Source organism: Pezoporus wallicus, unplaced genomic scaffold, assembly GCF_028554395.1.
Source record: "Pezoporus wallicus isolate ANWC-B61680 ecotype Strahan unplaced genomic scaffold, APGP_CSIRO_Pwel_v1 contig_16, whole genome shotgun sequence".
Classification (NCBI taxonomy): domain Eukaryota; kingdom Metazoa; phylum Chordata; class Aves; order Psittaciformes; family Psittacidae; genus Pezoporus; species Pezoporus wallicus.
In genome coordinates this window covers 5,656,043-5,682,644 of record NW_026641478.1, presented here as the reverse complement: position 1 = coordinate 5,682,644, position 26,602 = coordinate 5,656,043, and positions in this window count along the sequence as shown.

Here is a 26,602-nt window from a genome sequence, read left to right as displayed (position 1 = left end):
TATGTCAAAAAATTTATGGAGAGAGGCTGCAGGTTTTCCCTGGACTGCTGGTGTTCATTTCTGCTTTCAAAAAGCATGCCTGACTACCAGTATGTGTGCAAAGCTGGGACTGCAGTGGGAAGACTCCCCTGTACAAAACTAGACCAGTGAGAAACACAAAAGAGAGCTCATGCATTGCCCAGTGGTTAATACAGTTACATTCCCCTGGCAGGAGAAGGGAGTCTTAAGTTCCATTTCCTGATTCAGAGACCTTATACTTTCTGCATTAAAGAGTCACTGGATAAAATGCCATAACCTTAACAGCAAGAACTAGAATGCAGGGAGAAAAAGGAGAAAGAGAAAAGCAGGGACCTGCCTCAGCATACTAATAAAAAAATGCTGTATTCTTTGCACGAAGTATCAAGGGAGCCTGAATTCCGACAGTTTTCCCTGGCTTCACAAAATAAAATTCCCATCCTGGAGAAAAAAATACAACCAACTTCTGCCCATGTTATGTGATCAGTATGATAAAGTGACTCTACCAGCTCTGTTCTCTTTTGGGACCTCTTTTACAGGTAAAGCTCTTACTGACACTCAGGGAAGCAGTCATCCCCCCTACACTGTAAACTGATCCATTTTAGTTGCTCATCAAGGGGTCTTCTATAGTGAAGAAGAGGGGTTTCAGCAGCAATTTATCTCAGCCAAAGTTAGATACATATGTAGAGTAACAAAATTCAGTAACTTGAACCATGAAGGGGTCTGTTTCATTCTGTTGAACAAAAAGGAGTCAAAATAGCTGCTCAGATATAAAGATGTACAATACAGATACCCAAAATCAAGTGAGCAATAATACTCCTATTTCAGTGGGTGTTTTGATTGCATAAGAGTACCATGATCAGTCTCAGACCTTCATTTTAGTTGAACAAATAAATAAATAAATAAATAAATAAGAAAAAAAATTCAGTGAAGTTCTGACCAGAATATTTTTCTTCTATTGATAATGTAAAAAGAGCCCTAAGAACATATCCTGAATTTTATTAAAATCCCAAAGCTTGACTGAAGGCACACATACAATTTTGGAATCTTCCTACTAACAGGAAGAAAAGAGAATAAAGATGGCCTGATTTACTGTAATTAGTAAGGTATGGATACCCGCTGCTTTGAAAAACAGACAAAATAACAGTGTTTATGTGAATCCATGGCTAGGAGCTGCCAAACGCACTACTAGAAAAAGGGATGATAAAGTCTGTTCCCAGGAATCCACCAAAGATTGGTATGTGAAGTTATCTTTGTATGACTCTTCTGTACAGAGAGGAAGGGTAGAAATATTTTTCTCAGTCTTTGGTTATCTAGCCTCACATCAGTCTTGTCCTTCAAGTACTTTTTCAATGCCTTTCTGCTCTTATATATGCAGGTTGCATAAAGCTGTGCTTTGCTCCCTGCTGGAAGTATTAACACCATGTACTTCTAGTCTCCAGATCCAAAGCAAGAAAACAAAGTGGCCAGGCAAGAGCCCATATGTGGCTAAAAAGGCATTGGTTGGCCTTGTCTGTTAATGAAGACCAGGCTATGTTTCAAACCTGAAAAAAAAAAAAACAAAAAAACAAACCCGCATTTTTAAAATACCGGTGGAAAGTGTTTCTACGAGTCCATGAAATAGAGAGAAACTGTTACTAAAACAATCACAAAAAAAAAAAACAGAAAAGAAAGAAAAACACACTGAGGGGATTCACATGCGGTGGGGGAGGGAATGAAAAAACTAAACGCTTTAAAAGTTGTGACTCAGATGAATGACTGCCAGGAAATTCAGAGTTAAGGATGACATTCCATTACAAGCCCATGCTGTTGTTCCTGTCTCCGAGTTCTCACAACCATTGACTAAAACTGAAGTGTCTAACTGAATTCTGAATTGTCTTGGGTTTGTCCACTGGAGCTCCTAATGCAACCATTTAATGTGGCTTTTCTCTGAACATACTTCATTCACAATCTTCAGGCTTATAATGATCCATTTTGAAATGCTGCATTAGCGGTAGGAAGAGCCAATTTGTCACAATAATGGATCATGAGCCACAGCACAGTTACTTATTCATATCTAGCAGTATGAAATTAACATGTTTTTTCTATTTTTCTCATGTTGTTTTCTTAAGAAGAACATTGTGGAAATATTTTACTAAGAAATCCTACCTAATCTGGCAGTTAGCTCAGTCAGGAGAGACATCTCTCCACAAGGCAGTGCTCATTTGCTCAAATGTCTAAGCTATCATGAAGATATTTTAAAAATTACTAATTGCAGTACAACAAGAGAGTCAGTTTGGCAGGGGTATCAATTCATAGTCATCAAAGACTGACATATCCATCTAGTCTATCACTTTGTGCTTTGGAGGCAGAATAACCAGTTTAGGTATTCTTTGACAAGGAAACAAATCAGCCCACTGTTACAGCCAAATGATGTTTAGCTAAGAAGCTTATCAGAGTATTGCAGAAACTTGCTTGCAAGGGTAGATGCATAGGAAATGAAGGTCAGAAAGGATTAAATCCAAGACAACTCTAGTAAAAATCGCTGTAATCATCTCAGGGCAACCAGGATCTTAATAGCACACTCTCACTTATCTTAACATCAGCTTCCTTTTTTTTCCTTTTCCTTCTTCTCATTCTAGTAACTGTATTAAAGTTTAAAGAATTAATTTATAATTGTGAAGGCATTCCTCTGCATCCTGATGTTTGTTCCTATCAATTGGTTCTTTATGCCTCTCAGTTGAGGCCGGATGTTTGCAGTTGCCGGCAGCTGTTGTTTGAGGCCCAGCGAACAGCTGATAGACTGGCAGTCTACATTGAAAGGGTGCAGCCCAGAGCCTGGGAAAGATCCTAATGCTGAATACTCTCAGCTCTGATGGGTAATTAGCTTAGTACATGAATATTACAGAACTAGCAATGGAGATGGTGCATCTGACCTGCTTTTCAAAAGTCATTAGAAATTAGAAACGGTAATTCTTTCACAAGAAATGTAAAGAATTCTTGTGAATGGGGCTTGCTGGCTTACTAAAGAAACTGCTAGAAGTTGAAATCCTTCAAGGATTTGCTAAAAAAAAAAAAAAAAAAAAAAGGTTATTATTTTATTTTTTCTTTCTACAATGATTTAGTGTATTTTAAGAAAATGTTTATGAAACTATATGTAGTTCTCTATGGAATTTGTGAGTGCTAAAATTTTTCAGGTGTAATTATCTCTCCCAGTAAATTATCTTTTGCAGGGGAGGGTGGGGGGATATCAACTTTCAAATATTAAACCCCTCCTTTTTTCAGAAGCTGATCTGAAAAAATGAAAATGAGAAAACAAAATGCTATTTGTAAAAATAGGGTTTATGCTCCATTTTTTACTCTTCTTTATTTTCTGTGGAAATCTCTATATTCGTCCTACAGACAGGATCAAACTCAAAGCCAGCTGAGATCAAATGAAGTCTTCTGTGTTCTAAGAGGGTCTGTTGTAATATCCAAGAAGTATCTGTATGCGTGGGGGCCGGTGTGTGTGTATGTGTGTGTTAGAACATACCACATCCTTCTCCATATCCTGCATTTAGACTGAGCTTCTTTCAGGATCATGAAATTCTCGGAAACTCTGATCTAAGCATGGCAATAAAACACTGCCTCATCCAGCCCTGACACTAGCTCCCTCTATGCTCTGGCAATACTTCCATGAGTTTCTGCAAAAATGAAGAAAATTATTATCTACTTCACAGATGTTTTCTGGGGAAAAAAAAAAAAGAAAAAAAATAAATTTATGCTTGCAGCATACTTAAAGGAAAAAAGTTCACTGTGGATTTTATAAGTACTTCCTGTAGTTGGACTTCTGCCTGTGGTGAATGTTACCCCCAACATCTGGCCATGCAGAAACCACAAATGAGGTATCAGTAGGATTTGGGCTTTGAGAAAAGATGCAAAGTTTAGCAGCTCTAGGAATCTACAGAGAGACTGTATGAACATTATCCTGTCTGGTTTAGGTTACTGTAATTTCAATTTAAAATATTTGCTGCTGTAAGAACTTCTTTAGAGAATAAGATGAAAATATGGGAGAGGAAACAAAGTTTTAGAAGAAAAGGCATTAGAAGCAGATGGGAGGACGAGAAAGGATATATGTAGTAATTAATTTTCACTATTTACTTCACCTGGGAATCTGCAACTTGCAAGGGAGAAGCTATTGGCTTCATCTGTGGCTGAAAGTCAGCTACAAACCTGGGGCAGAATAATACGTACGAAAATAAACATTTTAGAGAAGGCTAAAATATTACCTTCATAAACAGGTTTGTGAGATGGGAAGCACTTGTATTTCTATTCATCTTTGTCCATTTCCAGCCAAAACCAGCTGAGAAGGAGCAAGTTAAACACAGGACAATTGAATAAGTGAAGAAGTTAGTCTGTATCAAGTCTCTCCAAGATTGATTTTTGTGGCTGAGACTGATGCTTCCAGCAAAGGAAGAGAGAAAGGAGGGAAAAAAAATAAAGAAAAAAAGGAAAGAAAAAGCAGAGCAAGATGTATTTTTCTAGGGATACTTACTCATTTTTATTAATTACTGAACATTATCAGTTTGCTGAAATCTGTTTAATGCAAAGACACAGCCCCAAAGAGATGTATCATCACATAATAGCAAAAGCTGATAAGACTCAATGTTATGAGTTTAAAGTCAGTCTAAAAAAATACAAAAAACAACCCAAAAAAAAAAATAGGAGTGACAAGAGAAATTAGCTTGTTTTCTTCCATTCATTGCCTCAGTATAGGAGAGGTCCAAGACACAATGCCTGTGGTACTATTTGCCCCAGTTTCATTAATCTACTTGGGAAAGAATCTGGCAGTAAAGACCACACTGTTCTTGAGAGTACTCTGCTTTTCACAGCAACCTTCATGGTCATCCCAGAAGTGCTGCAGTGATCCTGTATGCTCTGAAGAGAAAAGATAAAAGCAAATAAGAGTTTGAGTGTTTTCTAAACCAGAAACCAGACACACATTAAATGTGCAATTTTAGGTATCTGAAGCAGGATGATTATATGTGAGTTAATCATGTTTTCCTCACTGGAGACTTGTGTGAACTAATATTTTTCATCCTAATCAAGCATGTTATGTATGACTACTTGCTGTCTTACCTATGCCTCTCTGTCCTAGTACAGGTGTAAACATATATATTACAGATATCTAAAATTAAGTGAATTAATTTCCTGAATTCCACTCAACATCTCCGCTGTCACTCTTCCAGAAAGTTATTCCATGACCTTCACTACAAGTTTAGATCAGCAGTGACCAAGACAGTCCATTACATGAGCTGTGCTAAATTACGAGAACTTTATAATTTACTCCAACCATCCTGTTTACATGCCTCAGTGTGGAAGGGCAAGAAAATATCATCATAAAGCTAATATGGCAGGAAGAGGAAGAAATACTTGTTGCTGTTTACTACTCCTGAACAGCTTGCACCCACATCAGTGCTTGAGTTGGTGAGGCACTATTTCTAATTTTTTATTCAATTGCTTATAGCAACAGCTCCTCAGGCAGGAGAATCAGTTTGTAAAACAACAGGTTTTTGCTATATAATTGCAATTCAAGCAACTATTACAAGAATCCCTTTCCTTATCAAGAGACAGAGAAGGCTGAATGCCTATATGAAATGTAGAGAGGAAATGTTAAATGTGCTTATGGTAGCTCCAAGATTGATTTTTCCACTGGTCAACTCGTACAACCCTCCTGCACCTAAGACATAAGTGGGGCATTTCACGAGGTGCTTTTTAAATGCTATATGAGTTCCAGGGTAGATACACATAGCTCAGAAACATTATAAATTAATAATGATTTATTCCTTTTAGTTGAAAATTTCAAGCAGTTACTATGTTTTTTGTGTTCTTATAGTCACAAAATACAAAAAAGTCCTCAAGCAAATGCCACAGAAGTACTGACCAGTATTAATATAAATCGCAGAAGAGCAAGGACAATGCTGATTGACAGGAAGAAGAATGTTGATTCATTCATTTCTGTTTATGTGTGTGTGTTCATGAAAGAAGAGAAAGAATGCTGAAGCATTATAATATATTGTGGAGAGGATAGATAGACATCTATACTGGCATTTCTGTTAAATTCCTGAAGAATTTTACTATGAATTATGTTAATGGGATTGAGACCTATGGACTGTTTTAGAAACACTTACACAGTATGTATGCCTCCTAAAGAAACCAAACACTAAACCCAAATAAGTTCAAGCCCTTCAAGGCCTTGAGTTTGGAGTAAATACTGTTATGTATAATTTTGCTCCTTTTTTCTTTTTTTTGTGTGCAGTTTCCCAGAACCTGTTCAAGTTGTCTGAATTCATTAGGAATGAGAAGACTTATTTCCATCCAGAATGAAATAATCAAAATTTAAATAACAGGCTTCTATTAAGATAGAAATCTAATGGATTCCGAAACATGCAGAAAGCACACTGCCCTGAAGAAAATTAAAAACTTGAAAATTTCTTAAAGTAAACCCTGTCAAAGAAATAAATACTGTATCTACCTGATCCTTCCTTAATTTTACATCTAAATATTGTAAGGATAAATGACACAATAAACAGAATTACATTAATTTTCATTTAAATTGAAAAGGGAGTTTAATGTGACCTAACTCTAGGTTCCATAAACATAACAGGCAAATTTTTTTGTTTACATAATCCTATTTAAATTGGAAATATTCTGTAGACTTTCTTCAGAATATTCTTTCAAAAATGTTAACCTGTTGCTCACCTAGAAAATAAAGGTGGTTGTTATTAGAAATTATTAATTTTAATTAAGCCGTCCACAGTAATTTAATTTAATACAAGTAATGTCTTTTTCATACAATACATGTCAGTATCTCAGACTGAAACTATCAGTCAACAAACTATTTCAGTATTAGAATAAAAAGGAGGAAAAGATTTAAAAAAAAAAAAGAGAGAAACAAACAGCAACAGGACTTGGTTTAAATAAAGTGTCTTTTTATATCATTTTATATCAGTTTCTGGTTCCAGACCCTTACCATTTTGATTCCAGGTCATACCTACCTTTTGAAGACATATATACCATGATTTCCATTTGGTACCATAAAGGTACCAAAAACCTTAAGAGGATAGTTTACAAAGTTTCGGTAAGATTTACTGTAACCAAACCTTAAGCGTGACTCAACAATAAATTCTACTTTGCCTACAGAACAAGCCTCTCCCAGATACAAAAACTACCACAGTGGGCCACTAAGTTATATCAGATAGCCACAGCCCACAGTGATAAAGTAGGATTTCAGCATTACTGCTAAAATTTCGTTAGAATCGGCCTCGGGGAACTCTAAAAAGAATCAGGCCTCTGTCGTAGGTGAAACAAGAAATACAACTTACAGTTACTTTTAGCCTGCACTAACCATTATAAACCTCTACCTCTGTTATTTCCTTCATTATAAGATTTTTACCATTTCAGGTGAAACTTTCTAAGACTGATATTCCCTGGGGTTGATTAAGGCAATTTCAGCAATAATGGTTCTCTAAAACACTTGCCTTTATGACTTCAATAACTTTTTAAAGGGTTTTTTGTATAAAATTTTCTATACCTATAAAACTATTAATTTAATGATGCTCAGTCACTAGTACAGTGAGTTAGCCTTTTTAATCACTCGAGCTAGAACAAAAGAAAAATTACATTTTCACTGCCAGTTCTTAACCTGATGAGTTAATATAAACAATCAAATAGAGATAAAACTGGGGATTAACCTAATCTTTTTATCATGCTCATCATTATAAAATGTGTTTTGCATTACTCTGTGGTGCTTCTAGGTCCTATAAATATTTTTTTTATTAAAAGTTGCATTTGTAGGAAAGGAATTTAATCAGTAATCTCATTTAGCATTCTAAATGTTAGCAGATTTCCTGCTTCTATTAATTCTTCCCAGAAGAATATGTATGTTACAATGATGTAAGCACTGAAAAGAGTTCTCTATCTAGGACACAAGTGCATTGGGTATCTCAATTTTAATTAATATGAAGTCACCAGTTGAAAGTAATTTGATTAGGAAAGCTGTAAAGTGTCTCTGGGTAGAAATTCTAATGCAAGGACAGGATCGAGTAGGATTTATTGGCAAAAGTAATTCTATTGAAGTTTGGTGATCTGAAGGTATGTAAGCTTTGTGGGAAAAAGGCAAACAGAAACATGAAGCATTTAAACATTTTTGGTTTATCTTGATAGTACAAAAATGTTTTCTTTGGGATAGTTACAATACTTACATGCAGTATTGTAATTGTCTTGAATTTTAAATTTTACATAATCATAGTTTAATTTACAATATTTTGTATTGTATTTAGAATTGTATGCCAAACTTCTGAATGTGATCCTTTTTTTTTTTTTTATTTGAAGTGGTATTTTCTGAAATATTGAAGTTCAGTTCTTTCAAGTATTGATTTTTCATGAAAACTGATTAGACATGAAATTTTAAAGGTGGACATTTTGAGCTTTATAAAAATTCAAAGCACAAGTGATACAGAATTTGATAAAAAAAATCAAAGCAGAAGAGACTGGCATAAAATTATTGGGTTTTGTTTGTTTAGGAAGCTAATTATGTGAATGTGTTCACACTTTTGTCATGGCTGGTACCATAGGTAAACCTTGTTCTTTTATAAAAATGACTGCACTGATAGATTGATTTAGCACTGTAAAACTTGACATACTAATGAAGCTGATTCCTACTGAGGAGATATTAATTCAAAACCATGGACCTCCTCTGAATCAGTACAGTTAAATATAAATTTAATTTTCTTCATTGTCTTCAAAGTATATTGTTGATATCAGGTTCATCATTGACTACTTTGCCACTGCCAGTATATTTTGGGTTAGGCAAAATTTGCACAAATCTAGCAAAAAAAAAGTTTATTTTAAAATGAAATAAGATTAAATGCATACATATCTCTTCTGAAAAACAGAATAAAGGGCATATCACAACAGATGCTATTCTCAAAAATACTACTAAACAAGAAAATACATAGGAAATTTTCAGACTTCTTGGTGTTAGATAATTTACATAAACAAAGGTAATGAGTGCCCTTTTGGGTGCCCTGAAACATTCTACCTCTTCTTCACCTGCAGGTGGAAAAGATTTAGGTCTCTCTTTTGCCCTCTGCCAGATGTGCGCAGCTACCTTGAGTGTAGTGTTCTAGTGAATCTCAAATGGGATAACTTGTCTGTTTAGACAACTGAATACAGACCTTTGTCAAATGGAGTAGTTTCAGCTCTAATGCCAAAGTGTAGACTTTTAGATGTAATCTAGTCACTTACACTTGTATTATAATCAGTGAGGATCTCAGCAACAGAGCCAGCAGATTTAGGTAGTTACTGAGCTCACTCTAAAATACCCACATTCTGCATAGCTCGCCTGAATACCCCTCTAAGCTCAATGAGGCTTGGTTCATCTGTCCACATGTGAACACAGAGCATAGATGTACTCCGGTTTTCTACTTTGCTTTCAGCTGCCAATCTGAAGTGTGTGGTTCTCTGTGTGCTGTAGGTACAAGCCTTACGCAGCTGTCTTCTGTACCTAGGAACATCTGTACTACTACCAAGTATTTATGCATAAGCAACTGAATCAGGCCCTGGATTTTCATAGACTGTAATGTCAGATTAGTGGTTTAATTAAGTGTTGACAACTAATTTTTAGTTGATTAAACTTAGGTGACTGACTGTATAGGGATGATGACTTCAAGCATTGTTTTCAGAAGCTTAAATTGATCAAAACATGGAAATTCTTTGGGTTGGGAGAATTCCCAAAACACTGACACATTTAGTTCCTATAATTTCATTATGACCATTTCAAAATTGTATTACTAATAACTTTAAGCCATATATATAAGATTATTATTACTTATTATTATTACTTATTCACAGGTATGTCTAAGTTTTTTAACTCTCTCCTCTTTAAAACAAAAGTGATTCTTAAGGATATCCATTTGGAATATAAGATTTCATGTTTTTCTCAAAGAAATCCAAAATAAGATGGAGGCTAAGAATATATATTTCTAACTAGATTATAAAATAGAATAATAAATACAATAAATAAGTCTTTTAGGACTGGGACATATCTAACTAGAGTATCTGGTATAAAAATGGGGAGGAAATTCATTGCTTCATTTCCCATTAGTTTGAAAACTGTCAGCTGGTTGCTAGCCCTGTTCAACAAATAACTGACATGAAACAGCATTATGGCCTCTGAAAATGTTTTTACACTGTTCACAACTGTAAGCATAATATCTCTCTCAACATATAAGCCTTCAGGCGGAACAAAGCTGCTGTGGCTGCTGCCTTTATACAATTCAAACTCTGATGTACCAGACTTGGCATAAGCCTATCTCTTATTAACATCAAAGGCTCTCAAATAAAACACCATTAGTGTTGTTTGGGATTTTCATGAGCAGTGCATATAAATACACATCTCTTACACTGTCATAGTTGTATTATGCTTCAGCATTAATGATTGCTCTGGGACTCAGAACCCTAATTCAGAGCTGGAATTTGAATCTCCCACATTCAACCCACAGACTTTGGAAAGTGGGTTAAGGATTTGTGTTTGACTTAGAACCGTATAGAAATGAAAAAAAAAAAAACATCATATTTGCAACCAAATTTTGAAGATTGTTCTAACATCTTATATATGTGACTCCCTTTCACTGTCTACTATTGTCTTCCACGCTGTATGTCTATGACATATCTCACAGATATAGATGTGCATCCATTCAGCCATCCTGTATGAAATCATTACTTAGATGGAAATAAGTCTGTATGGACTTTTAAACTTCTAAGTGTATACTGTTTTGGTGTTTTAAGTGAAAAATGCAGAAGTATTTCATTTCTTTGAACACTTCTTTTCTAAATCTAACAAAAAACCGCATGTTTCCAATATTAAGCTTTTTTCTGCTCTTTGAATAAATGAAGCAACTGACTGTAACTCAGAATTTCCTGGAAATCACTGTATTTAAATATAATGAATATATGATATAGTATTAAAGCTTGCTATGAAGAGTACATGTCCTAAAGCTTGCAAATCAGTGTATGAAAATATTGGCATTTAGACATCTAGTTCTGAAAAAAAGATGAACCAACAGATCAAATGGGTTCTTTGTTTTTAATTTATTTAGGTTTAATTTCTAACTCCTGTTCTCAGTTTGCTTCTTTTTAGGAAGAGTTATGGTAGAGGAGATGCCAAAATCTCTGGAGGTTATCAGCTCACTGTAATTCCTACAAGTTTCCCATTCTGGAAAAGATTTTACGCCAGCAAATCTTTCTAATTCTAACCACTTGTGTAGCTCTTGTCCTAGTGAAGGCAGATTGTTCAGATGACATTGTTACCAACAGAAATCACAGCTAATACCAGTGAAATATAAAATAGGTGAACATCCAGAGTAAAAGAGAATCCAGAATAGCCATCAAGGAACTGAAAACAAACACAGTGACCACATTTTCACTAGAATTTAGAAGTGTTCACCATGGGGATATCCTTACTACACTGCCTGTGAGTGACAGATGAAAAGTTGCACATGCATGGCTGATTCTTAAATATATATTTTACTTTTATTACAATGTATATACAAATGCAAGTTTGATGACAGTTTTTCTAGAGGGTTTTGGTTTTTTTTTCAGGTTTTGAGTTCTTCGGCAACTTTTACCTGTAGAGCAATCAGCACTGACACAATGTTAAAATGGTAGAGGACAGCATAGATGCTACCAAGATTCAGACACTGGTATCATAATTGTTATTTTATTGTGATACAAACTGATGATGCTAAAATAGAGAATGTTTTTTAATTCAATAAAAGCTTTTGACTTGCATTATTCAAAATGGCATACACTAATAATTTTAAACTGAGAATATTGCTGCTACAGTTCAATCTGAAATATAAATAAAATAAGTTGAATCAGATTAGATAATTCTGAGAAACAAATATGATAATACGGTGGCTTTGTAAAACATCATAACTGGATGATGATAGCTCCATTTTTTACATTAAACTGTATGTCTGTTCCAACTGGAGCTTGGATAAAAAAAAACAGAAAACAAAACATCTGCTTATTATACTGCTAAACAGGAAGCACCAGTTAGAAGTCATAAAAAATTATGAGAAGAAAATGGGAAAAGTTTTTAGTGCTTGGGAAATTTCAGAAAGCTTTATAAAGTTGAAACAAAAATCTTTATGCTATTCTGCATTGTCATGTCCTTTTGGCTGATCGAAAGGAAATACCAGGTATTAGCCCTGAAGTTTTTGACTGTTAAAATATTCTTCTGAAATGAAGCTTTGCTCCATCTAAAAGCATCTAGCAACAACTGTGAAATATACCCTTAAAGCTCGTAAAAGATGTTGCAAGGGAAGGCAGGAGATACTAAGATGTAAGGATATGCTATATACTATATACTAAGATATAAGGAGATACTGTTCTGCAGAAATATGCAATATATAATTATACAGATATCATCTCCTAATCACAATAAGAGTGCAGATGTTTGCCGTCAAGTAGGATAAGGAGAGCATGACATGGATATCATACAACTTTATAAAGAGAAGGCTGCTCAGTGCCAGGATATACCGTTGTCTTAACTGTTGAATAAATCCCTGTTTGGATACTGCAGCTAAGTTTCTTTTAAAAAAATCCTTTGGGAAATACAAATCTGCTTGTGATTTCTGCAGGCAAACTGAAACAGAGTACAAGTAGGTCTATCTTTACAGTTGCCTTTTTAATCAAACACAAGTATCTGCAGTTACTTCTAGACAGTCCTGCAAAAGTTCTTCAGTCTGCATAAATTTGTAAGTATGTTTTATATTTTTTGCATTATGGCAGGATGGCAGTGTGTTTACAGTGGAATTACAGAACCTTTAAAGAACTTTTTTGTCAAAAATGTGTGACCTCCTTAATTAAATACAGACAGTATAATGTCCAGAGCACTACTAAACCTTTTGATTATTGTATTAAGCACTTCAGATTGAACAACACCTAAACCAAAGTGGAAATTCTGCTCTAGCCCTATTACCATTAAAGGTGCGTTAAGGCAACCATATGCAATGACAATGTAGCTCTGAAGTTTATGAATAGATTTCACATTGCAGTGTGTCAGTCTATAATGACAACCTTAGACATACAAAACCACAGTCATCTTTTGGGAGATCAAAATATTATTCATAGAAAGAGACATCTAACTGCATTAAAAAATATAGATACCATACATCTAACTTTTGCAATTTATAGGAGTTTGCATCCCAGTCATGATGCAGTTTTCCTTTATGTATTCAGTATCAAAGCAAAGCTCCCAGAGATGTTATTAGTTCTGATCACTTTATGTTAAGTCTTATTATAGATGCACAAAGTTTTTCTGTATAGTCAGAGAAAAGAAGTAATACAGAGGTGGAAGGCATGGCATTTGAAATGTCAAAATGGCACATCTGAGGCAAGTCTCTGGTTGTTGCTTCATAATGTAGGAGATTGCAGCTGAATATCTAGTGCTATAGCAAAGAGAATGTACCAAAACTATCAAAACCCTAACAAATCTGAAAAAAAACCCCACATTGCATTTAAGGCACTGGACAAAAATGGTGTTATAAATACAAGTGGCTCTACTAAAGAAGCTAGAACAATTTCTTCTCATTAAGTGGAATCTGGTGTTCTCAATCAATAGGCTATGTCATTATCATTGTTTAATAACAACCAAAAAATCCATCTTTATTAAATATGCTTTATTACTGGTTAGGAAAAAAAAAAATAAAACAATGACAAACAAATAAACAGGACAATAAAAAATTATTTCTTTTAATTCATGGAGGTTTACAAAAGTATTATAATAGTATTGCTATGCATGCACCTGGAAAAAGAAATTTAATTTTTTTTTTTTAATTATCTGATAAAATTTTCATAGTATTCCTTTTAGGAGTTTTTTTGCCTGATAATTTCCCTATACAATTCCCTGGATTTACTATGAATTTTTCTGCATTTCTTCTAAATAATCCCTTCTTCAAATACTCAATATGTACAAAAATTTACTTTTTGTTCACTGTAAGAGTCTAGGACTATAGAAAGCTACTTCCTTGGAAAGACCTATTGTAAGAACATATAAAACTGTTGTTGAGCTGGTAGAAAAAATAATGTATTGAGAAAAATCATGAAATATAATTTGTTTTAAACAGATGAAAATATTTCAAAATTAATCTTTTAGAAAGAATCTAGGGCTAGAATGAAGCAATTTTTTTTGTTTTGGTTTTATGTTTTTAAAATCTTACATACATATGTCTCGAAAGTATTAAATTCAGATCACAATTTTAGCATTAGTTTAAGCACTGCAAAAAACAATTAAAAAAAACCCCACTCAAATACAAAAGGAAATATTTGCCTTCAGTAAGTCAGTACAAAAGCATTGCTTGTGCAAAAGAAACATTGAAACTTAGGTGGTGAAATATGGATGTTTTAAGAGAACAAAGTGCTGTCTTATTGAATTCATGCTGGAGTCACGCAAAGAATGACAAAGAAATATTTAGACAGATTATGCCATGAACCGTTCATTTCCTGTTACAAAGGAAGAGGCAGTAGCCAAAATATTCCAGCCTTCTGGCCGTCATTGTACATCTGCTGTTATATTGTTGTTTAGCACACTAAGTTCTCATTGACCAGAGGCTGAGTTAGCATACTTGTTCCCCCAGAAGACATTGTCAATAACAGATGTTTTAAAATGCACATTATGTTATTTTGAGATTATTTTTTAAAACAATTTGGAAGCAATCAATTGTAGGCTATAGATACACAGCCATAAGGTGATGTATATTTCTTGTGAGAATAGGCAAGATTTACTCCAATGAGAAAAATAATTTGCTTAAGCTTTATATTTTCTAATAGATATATTTTTGTCTAATTTGTAATTTATTTCAGTTTTTATGAATACTATATCTCAGTCACAGATTTAGGCATCTGTGTCACAGGACAAAGAATTAAATTGTCTGTATTTTGTTGTAAGATCTTACCCAACACACTACAGAATTCAGACAATGCTAAATAGGTTTTGCAGTCATTGTATTAAAAAAAAAATTACTATGACACAATATAGAGATACTAAACAGAAGGTGCATAGTTATCAGATTACTGTTTGAAAGAATTTTTTTTATATAACCTTTTTAAATATAGAAAAAGTAGGATATGTAAGAAATACAAACAAAACTGCAGCCTCCCTCCCCCAATTTAATTCTAACATATTTTCAATATCTTTACCTTTGTATTTCTTTTTCTTTCTTTTTATTTGTGTGGAAATAATATTGTTAATTTCTTTATTTTTTTCTTAAGACTTCAGTAGGATGTGTTGTAGCTGAGGCGATGTGTTGTTTCCAACGGGAAAAAAATGTTACAGAGGTTTCCATACTGAAAGAATTTACTTTGTTCTCTTTGGTGACACAAAGTAATCCCTGGAAAGAGTTAACCAATATAATTTTTAAAGGTACCTTCTCCCTTGTTGCCTTCAAATTTCCTGAAAATAAGCATTTAAACTAATCCTACCAAGGGGGGGGGGGGGGGGGGGGGGGGGGGGGGAGACAAAACCTCCAAACGCTCCTGTAATTATTAAATAAGCCTCTCTTTTTAAAAGGTGAAATCAGAATATGATCAGTTGAATATTTCGCTTACATTTCAATGAAGTCTGGACTTTTTTCCTCAAATAAGCTTTGCAGGTCTTTTAAAGAATAAGAAGCAACTTAGGCAAAGGAATGCATATGTGAGACTTTTTCCTTCAAAGAAAGAAGGACAAAGTGGTAAAGCAAACAAAGGCTATAAATCAGATGATAAAAAATGCATGTTATGAAAGAACTGCTTCCTGTTTGGGAAGGAGGAATAACTAAAATAACATGCACTCAGCTTTCACTACCTGTAGCAGGAATGACTTCAAAGAAATAGCTAAGCAGTCAAAGGTTAAAAGGAAGCACCCGATCACAACTGTCAGTCTGTTTTAGCATTTTAGATGGAGATATACCACATTTACATGTCTCTCTTAATTCCAGAAGGAAAGGAAATACATAGAAAGTTCTTCATTATCTGTTTGTCGACATTGGGATAAACTATTAATCTTTCTTTCATCTCTGTGGTGCTAATAATTTTTCTCCCAACTTTGCAGACAGAGGCAGAAGGTACAGGAATTGTGAGGGCTTAAACTGAAAAGAACACTTAAAAAAAAAACCAAAACCAACCAAACAGAACTTTTCTTTGCCATTTACATTTTCTCTTCCAAAGGCAAATAACAGATTTATTTGGACTACTGTTTAACATCTGTTTACAAACATATACAAGAATGCCAAAGGTCCCATTACAAACCATGAGAAATAAACATTTCTTAGCTTTTTTTTTTATTTTATTTTATTTGCATTTTTTTGCATGCCTGGAAGAAGCAGCCATTTCTTGCATGTCTTTTTTCATGCCTATTAGCATTTTTTATTTCATTACTGTTGTCTTTACTGCAACCACTTGTTTCACATCCTGCCCAGCAGCAAAGCTCTGTCAAATTAACAACCTATTTTAGAGCTATTTTGACATCACTATCCCACTATCAAAGCACCTACACTTCAGCTAATCTATTTAATTGTCTCAATTTCATTGCTTTAAAAATTGAACTTTTTTCTTTAAAGTTAGAAAAGTGTTTGCTCTTGCTCTGTGAATGTGTTAATGCGTTCATGTGTTTTCATGTGTATATTTTTAACTCTAAACAGAGATCATCTACTGGAAAAAAAAAAGTCACCTTTTATCTTCTCAAAATGGATTTTACTGTTAATAAACAATCTGAAATATATAATGAGTCACTGTTTAAGCTAGAAAGCTAAATACTAGAAGTATTCACTTTTCACAGTCAGTGATCTGAACCAAGTGAAACTATACTTATCTGTAATTCCTGTCCTCAGAAAGGACCAGACACAAATTTCCAAAAATTATAAAATCCAAAGACTAAGAGGAGACAGGGAATATAGATATTTTTAATTTTCCTAAAAGCCCAATCCTAGAGCTGATCCAATCGAGCTTAAAATGCAGGGTTTTAATGTCTTGAGATATCTGCAGCTTCTGTTGGTTCTGTGATTTTTAATGGGCTGTTTTTACCAGGTTGAGGTACATCTAGTTCTGCCTGTAATAGAGACTGTACAGTGAAAAGTCCCTGGAATCTCCCAATACTTTCAGCATTCATTATTGCACTATCTGTGCATCAACATGTACCTATTCTAAAGGCAGCTTGCAGAAGCCAGAAAGTTTACTAGAAACTGAATCAAGAGAAACAAAATGTTGAGAAGGAAAAATGTGGAAATACCCCTTGATGTATGTAAGGAGTGCGTTCTTTTACTCATCTGCTGAAAATGCTGCTTTTCTCAAGAATGCTGAACATGCTGTCAGGCACACTCTGACCTTGAGCAGGTAGACCACTGCTTGCCAGGGCATCTCTGGCTTTCTGAGCGTGCACAGAGCTGCTCTGCTGTGCACATGGAGTACATATGCAGCAAGTGGTCTCATGACTTTGAAAATGCCTGGAGAAGACAGGGATGCCCTTGCTGCCAGAACTGTTTTATCTGGCTCAGGGTTTTCCTGACATCTCCCCAGCATGGTGCATGAAACATCTGAAGCAGTCCAGAGCTTACATGAACCTCTTTTATAGGGCAGCTATACATTATGTGTCACCTGTTATGGCTATGTGTCCTGAAATACAGTATTCTGGTGAACAGTCTGCATTTAGCAGATTATTATACACTAATAATTAAAACCAACCAAACACAAAAAATCCAGAAGAAAAAAAAAACTTTATTTTTTATTTTTTACTTATTGTAAAATGCATATATGTATAATATATATGTATATAAAAATGTTAAATATAATCTTACTCCTTATTAAAGAGTAAGATTACAGAGAGGGAATGTGTCTTTTATATGAGCATGTGCTCTAAAACTAGTAAATACTAACAATTTAGTCTGTATATTACAGATTTTTGTACCTCGAATGCCTCTTTTAAGAAAAATGTCAAACCAGACTCACTTCAGAACTGATGAAAAGAGAGATGAAACCTTCAGATGTATTCAAACTGAATGAAGACTGAATTTTTCCTTCTTCTTCCTTCTAAGTAGCTGAAGACTTAGGACAACTACAAAATACCTTCAAAAGTAAGAGAAAGGTCTCAAACCCAGCAAAGTTCTGACTCTCATTTAGTTCCAAACTTTATCAAATAATGTGTTGCTAAAAAGCTAAATCACACTAAAAAGATTTTGAAAGTGTGAGGTGTCCCTGCCCATATCAGGGAGGTTGGAACTAGATGATCTTAAGGTCCTTTCCAACCCTAACTATTCTATGATTCTGTGATTCAGAAGCGATCACCACAGACAAATGGAAACATAACAGAATCCACAAAATATGCTGAAACTAAAGTATTTTTAAAAGCTCTTATTTGGCTGAATAATAATGCCACTTAATTATTAACGCTTCATGTATTAATCATAAAAAAATAAAAACACTTGGAATTCAAGCCTTTCACATCTAACTAAAAGATAAAAAGTGAATCATAATTTTCTGCACTGAGTTCTTTACTCTTATATTTCTAAACTATGTTACGTTTTTCAGCAACAAAATATTCTGCCATCAGCAGTCTGGAAATAAGTAAAATACAGTCAGTTTCAGATGTACCTAAAATGTGTCCATACACCTTTTTTTTCCACTGTTGTCAGTTGCAGATCCATTCAACAGTCAGGACACAGAGCAGCTTTTCAGAGCATTTAGAGTATTTTTTATTAGATAAGTATTGGAGTTTGAAGCATTTAGATTAATTTTGGTTTGCTGTGCTAAGTCAAGTAGGCATGACTACAAGAAGTGCTAACTACAAAAAGGCAGATTTGCACTAAAAATATTTACAGCAGAAACTAAAAATGTATATGACTATTTATGAGCCATCATATCTTATAGAGATAGTATTTATGGTTTGTTTGAATGGTTAAGAAAGCAGCAATAAACTGCAAGAAGAGTATTTAAAGCCACAAAAACAACACATCAACCCACCACACAGCATTCCTGTGCAAAGCAAATTGGTCTTTTCTCATTTTTTGCTTACAACCAGCTCTTCATAGACTAAACTCCAGTAAGTTGTGGAGTTTCTGATGTCCTCTCTCTATATACAAACAGTGCATTCACTATAAACACAATGAGGGAGGTAGGAAATAGATCCCCACAATAAGACCCTGAAAAACTGACCCTTCACAAGAGCTGTTTGATAAAGAAAACCAGTGGGGGTGACAAAAGGTAAGGGAAGCTTAAAGCACTAATGATTTAAGCAAGACAATATCAGCTTGCTCTGATTTCTGCAATACTGAAGCTTACAAAGATTTAGTTTTCAACCAGAAACAGAAGCACATTTAGAAGTGAGTTCTGTAAGAAACATTTTATATTTGCATATGTAATTGATAAGTGCCCTACAGTACTAAACAGAATTACTTTGGTTTTAACTTAGGTTTCAATGTTTACAAAGCTTCCAGACTGTTTCCTATGAACTACAAAAGCTGTTTTATATTCCATAGCTTTCTACTACACAAGTTTTATAAGATTTGAGTTCACAGTAACATGACTTTAAATCTTCTTAAAATGTATTAATATGCAAAGACATTAATAATATGATTTAAACTTCATTTTCCATTATGCAAGTAAATAAAAAAAAAGAGAAATGCCTGAATACAGATGACCAAATATATAATGCCTCTTAGGAAGATATATCTATCAGATATGCACAGACTTCGCATGTTGTACTTTCAGGTTTTAGAGTTTAGTTGAACATTTTGAGGCCATGTTACAATTATGAGTTAAATAAATAGAGTGTTACCAATATGCTGCTGAATAATCAAAATTTCACCAATGTTATGTCACTCTGACAACAGGAGTCTTTAATTAAAAAGCACATCTGCTTTTTTTTAGATTAAAAAAGAGGCAGAAATAATAAAAGAACTATAAAGAGAAAGCAAGATTTCTAACATACTGTAATTTGGTGGACTACTATTTTGGATAGTAAAAAGTCATCTTTATTAGTAAATATACTAGATAAATAAAGCAGTCATTGGTAATCTAACCCACTCCCTAAAATCTTTGTTTGTTTTGTATACTGCTGAAAGAAACCCTATTAGAAGTCACCATATTATCTATATTACAGTTAAAGAAGTTGTAATTTTACAGCCCTATCTAGAGATAGTAAGAAAGTTCATCAAGAAAAATAGACAGATACTAGAATGTGCTTTTCTTAAAGATGGTAAAAATTCATGCATGACAAGTCTAATTGTCCTATATTATCATAAAAGTATTAGTTCAGTGGAATGAATAGCATTTCATTCACTGGGACAGAATCTAAGTGAGAAACCTGATCTTTTATCCACAGAAAACTTCTGGGACGGTATGAAAACAGAAGACAGCTAGACAAAAAAAAAAAAAAAGAAGAAAAAAAGCCTTCTATAGATATTCTGAAGTATAAAATACTGTTTTGTGTAGAAAACCTAATTGTGCCGTCATCACTTACAGCCAGTACTCTCTAGTTCCTTTGAAATCCACAGCTATACCTATGTTCCTGAAAGTGTCCAAAGTCTGCCTTCCAACCCTGATGCCAGATGGGTCACCATGGCAAGTATCCACACAGTTTATCTTGCATCTCAGGACAGAGTGTGCTCAGCTGTCAAACAGGACCAATGCAAAGTGTATATTATACCACATCTGCGCTCAAAACTTTTCTGGGATGCTACAACATATTAATGCTGCTAACCATCATAGCTCAAGAGCATCGCCTTTTTTTTCATTCATTTATTGAGATATATACCCCTAAAAGTTAAAGATATGCAGCCTGTTTTTCAGACAAAAAAAAACAAAATCAAAACCAAACAACAAAACAGTATAACTGATGAATTTTCTGTTTCTTCAGGTTACTACGTATTTCTTAAATGAAATCATTCTTCATCTGAAACTTCCCCTATAGGCCTATCAAAAAGTGTGAAGTAGTCCTGAGACAAAACATCTTAACCCTTTGGAGCTCCTAGTTTTTATTTGGCTTAGATATTATGTGGAAAGATAGAATTATAGAATGAAAATCATTTAGGTTGGAAATCACCTTTAAGATCCGTTAAACTAGAATTGCCAAGTCCACCACTAGACCGTGTCTCTCAGACACTCCTCATAAGATTTGTTCTCTAAAAATTTCACCAGTTTTGTTGCCTTTCTTTCGACATGCTTCAGCACCTCAAGTCCTTTCTTGGAGTGAGGGGCCCAGAACATAACAAAGAGCACCAGTGCCAACTACAGGGGATGATCACTTCCCTAGTCCTGCTGGCTATGCTGTTTCTGATACAAGTTAGGACATTCTTGGTCTTCTTGGTCACCTGGACACACTTCTGGCTCGTATTTTGGTGGCTGTCAACTAACACCTTCTGGCTGTTTTTTGCCAGACAACTTTCTAGTCACTCTTCCCCAAGCCTGTAGCATTGCATGCAGTTGTTGTGATTTAAGCACTAAGCCTTGCTGAATTCTATATAAATGGACTCGGCCCATTGATCCAGCCTGTCTAGATCCCTCTTTAGAGCCTTCTTCCTACCTCCAAGAAGATCAGCACTCTCACCTAACTTGCTGTCATCTAGAAGCTTACTGAGGGTGCACTCTATCTATCTTCTCATCCTGATCATTGATAAATTTGTTAAACAGAACTGGCCCCAGCACTGAGCCCTGGGGAACACCACTTGTGAGTGGCCACCAGGTGTACTTAACTCCATTCACCACCACTCTTTGGGGAAAGAAATCCAGATAGTTTTTCATTCTGAAAAGTGTACACCCATCCAAGAAATAAGCAGCTGTTTTCTGCAGGAAGATGCTGTGGGATGTGGTGTCAAGGGCTTCATTAAAGTCTAGGTAGACAATATCTACAGCCTTTCCCTCATCAACTTAGCAGGTCACATTGATGTAAGAAGGTGTTCTGTATTATTCACCAAAAATTTAAAAAAATTAAAAAAAAAAAAAAAAAAAAATTCTGAAAACTCAGAGAAGGATTTCATCTTGTCAGAGTACCAAAGCATTGAGTGCAGTGAACTTTTCGTAGTGTGAGTACACCAAATATTTTCCATTTTGCACAGCTATGCAGATATGTCTTCACAGCTGCTCTGTTTTTTCATACAACATGCAATACAGTACCATGCCTCAGAGATGATTGCTAAGTTGTGATAAGTTCAAAATCATCTATAACTTTTAGTAATGTTTCTGAGGATTTTATTGCAGTACTGAAAGCTGATTTGGAATTTCAGGTGACAGCAGTATGGTACAGGACAGTATCTCTAAGCTGAGATGTTGAACTGAAGCCCCTCCAGCTCCTCATTACATGATTTCCATATATTAAGCTGCTAATACACAAATATCCTGAACAGAGTATTGGACAATTCTTATTAGTGCCTATGTTTGTAATACAACTAAGTTGCAAGCTGAGAAAAGGCAATCAGTGGGCAGCATTTTCTTATGCTCATGTGTATGTCAAAGTTCATGAACAAAAAAAAGGATGTTTTTTTTTTACTGTTTCCCCATAGAAGAAAGGCTGTGGGGCCACACTGCCTGCACCATTTCCTGTCTTCCCTAAAAGAAAGAGTGGTGATTTTTGAGCTGAGGAACAATGATCTTCAAGATGTGAAGTTCTCACAGGTTTCCAGAAGATAGGCTTATTCTGAAGTGATGAGATTTAGTCTGTAACCTCAGGAACAGAAAAGCTGAACAATGACCTTATTTGCTGTAAAAGAATTCAGAAACAATATAAATAATCCAACTACATAAATCGCTGAAATGCTATTTTGCAACTTCCTTAAGAGAACATAGCTATACAAAAATCTACAGGAAAAAAAAAAGAATCTGTTTTAATTTCTTTTTTTTTTTTGTTTATCCATCAAAAGTGATTCCCTAGATATGGTCTAGAAGCATGGTTATGGTTCTGATGGATTAAAAAAGATATTTTACAAAAATAATTATAAAAATAATCAAGGGCTTTTAATCTGCATATGTAGTCTAGTTCAATTTGATGTTGATAGTTTTCTTATTTGACTGGCCAGAAGCAATTATGTCAAAAATTTTCAATTATAAGATAAAAGCAGACATTTAATATTTTTCAGGGAGACATTTAGACCTTGATATGGCAAGTGAAGTAAACTACCTGATCATAATCATTGTGTTATTTATAAGATGTTAATCTAATCTTTTTTCCTGCTTGGAAGAAGGAACATTTTTTTTCCCAGTTTTGTCTGGAACACACAAAAGTTTGTCTATGTTTATACACCCAAAAAACAAACTGGGCAACTAATCATCAGATCGTTGCCTGGGACTGCATCTCCAAAAGGTCCACTTGTTTCCTTGAAGTTTAGTATTAAAGTATTGATTTTTTTATTTATTTTTTTTTTAAACAATCAGCTTTCAATGAAGTATATTGAAGCAACTAGTTTTATCACTAATTTCAGATTTTTCTTTTTTGTTTTCATAATTTGAATTAATAAGAAAATAAAGTTAAGTAGCCGAGTTTAGGAAGGGAAGCCAATGAAATCATGTGCTTTCATCTTTTAAAGTAAGAATAGTTTAATCTGGATGCATGCAGGGTAATCCATCCAAGTGCTGGATTCATCACAGCAATACTACCACTGGTTATAATAAACTCCATTACTTTGGAAACTTCGGATACTCTCTCAGAGCATTATCAAAGATTATGTTTGCTTCTTACCAGCCATTCCTTCCCCTTTTCATCCTCCTCTATGGTTATATACACTTCACAAAGTCTGGCTTGAAAGTTTCATCCATACAGTCTACTAATTATATTTCTCCTGGGGTTTCTCTTGGTACTGGATATCTATAAGGAGCTATAAGTTGTTGAGAATAAGATTTAAAGCAACTGTTTACACCCAATTTGCTACATAATTAAGCTGATTCATCTTGTAACTAGCTGATTCACTATATGTACTTGTATTTGTACTATGCCTTTGACTAAGAAACAAAAGTCCCTTTCTTCAAGAGTTTGTAATCATCTTTTGGTGCAATTTCAGAGCACAGAAGGATCCTTCGAAAATTATGAAGTTAAAATTTATGAAAACAGAGTAGGAAAATAATCAGGGCCCAAGTTAAGGGAAACATGATATGCATTTAGAAATGTTGTAGTTGATTCTTCTCAGAGACAATCAGCATCCACAGAAGAATTTCCACGTATTTTCTTTGTATGATTTCAGTAGTACTTCTATACATTTCTCATATTAACAAGATGCAAATATTATTTTAACATGTTTAATTGACAGCTGCTTACCTTACATAAAGCTTAACCACTTATCCCTGCACTGTTTCTTATGTCCTGTAGCAATTACGGAGAAAAACAATCTGAGATATATAAAGTATGTATGCCAGTCCTATGAATAAAACTGAAATGTTTACATTTAGTCATGAGGTTTCATTTCTTTTAAAACTGTTCATAGTCACTGAAAAATCTGTGAAATGAGTCTGCTGTTCTCATGAAGAACAAAATTTCTGTTCTTTAAGCAGCTCCACAAACTACAAAAAAACCTTGAGTATGGGTTCACTGGGGACTATCAAGAACATCTGCAGGCTCCAGTTCAGCAAGTTCCTGGCCTGCAGATTTCTGGAATTTGAGAAGATACACTGCGAAACTTTTATTTTATCTTTTCTTTCTTTAAGACCTGCCACTGGGTACAGAACACCATAAAATAAAAAGTACGACCTAATCCACTACAGCTTTTTTTACATTTGCCCCTGGAGAAGAGGGAGGTAGAATACCTGATTTCATCATTACCAAGGGTGGAATAATATACTTCTCAATAGGAAGTAGTCTCCACTGCTGCACAAAACTCCATGTTCTACAAATGATGAATGTGACAGAAATAAAGCCTTAGGATTATGCTTGCCAAGTACTATTTGTAAACCCTCACAGATCAAGCTCAAAAGATTAATTTCATATTTTTTCCTAGAATTTCTTGTTTCACTTACAATGTGCATGCCAATATATACTGTCAACTGAAAAGGAAATATTATAAAAAATTACGTTGCTTTCCTACTATAAAATATATTTAAGTATGATGTGACTAACTTCTTGTGTCATTCAAGTAGTGGGCTGTCATTGGAGTTGTAGGCAGAAAAAATATTGAAAGCTATGAACAATATATTTGATTTTGGTGATATATATTTTTAAATTATAAGCAGAAACTTGGAATTTATGTTCTTTCAGCCACAGAACTTGCTAGAAGCTTCTTTACATAAATTTAAAGATTTTATCTAACATTGTAATAAACAAATAAAAAATAAAAAAAACAAAACCAAAAAAAAACCCACAACAAAAAATTTTGCTTTTCCAAGGGAGATGCCAACATATTCATATCCTGTTAAATTTAAATGCCTGCACGTAAATATAATCTGCAAACTGTGTGCAATCTCTAGCCTCTGAATTGATATAGCATTACCCTATTTTTCAGCAATTTAACAGTTATGAAATATAGCAGAACACTAATATGTGGAGTGCTACTGAAAAAAAATAAATAAAAGAAGCAGATTAGAGAACAAGGCCTTTCAAATATTTTCTAACAAGATTTAGAATATTCCCAGTTATGATCCTGGCCTATAGTGGTGGTAAAATGTGTTACTATCTTCTGATTCTCAGCCTACATTAAATGAAGCCCTGGTCTCAATAAATATCTAGTTTATGAAAACCACAGTCACCTTTGGTATCCATTGATACCCTTGTTTACAGTCTCAGAAAGGAGACTAAGCAATAAGTTAACTTGGGGTTGGAACTGAACCCTAACTCTTGTAGATGAGCTGTCAGATTGGGCTCCACAAAACTGGCAGGAAGAGTATGAAGCCTCAGCAATAGTTATATAATGAAAACTGAGAAACTGAAGCTGTCAAAAATTGAACATACACTTTTACTTGTTTATTCCAAGTATTAACAATGAAATAAAGTTTTATGAGTTTGCAGTTTAAAAAAAGCATAGATGCACACCATCCTTTCAGAGTATACTTCCCAGAATCACCAGACTCACCAAGAAATGTCATGCCATGTGGAGGTTTCAGCAACCTTAACCTAACCTCCAGGTAGTGGAAATATTGAAGTCTCCACAGGCAATGTATTCAATATTTCCAGGCCTTCTTGTTTGAATACTTTCTTGTTACATATAACCGAGATCTTTCTTGTTTAATTTAAAACCCATTATTATTTGTCTTTACTTGCTGTGCACATGCAAACATGTTATCTTTTTCCTTTCTCTAAGATCCTTTTACACAACTTTCCGTTGATGTTTAAATTGACTTCTACTCCATTCTGCAGTTCTTTTCAATGCCACTTGTCTGTTGCGTTTTCATTTCCAAATACAGAAACTTTCTGGTTTCTTGACAAACTACATCCTTCATGAAAACATTTCTCAACTTTTAACTCTCTTTTGGAATGCTAATTAAGCTATCTGGTATGCTTCTAACCTCTATAATCTTCTAATTTTTTTAAAGTGTCCTCTATTATAGTATCACTTAGAAACAGTTCAACTGTGAAGACTGAAATCTACACATCCTCTGGTTTGACAATGAGCCA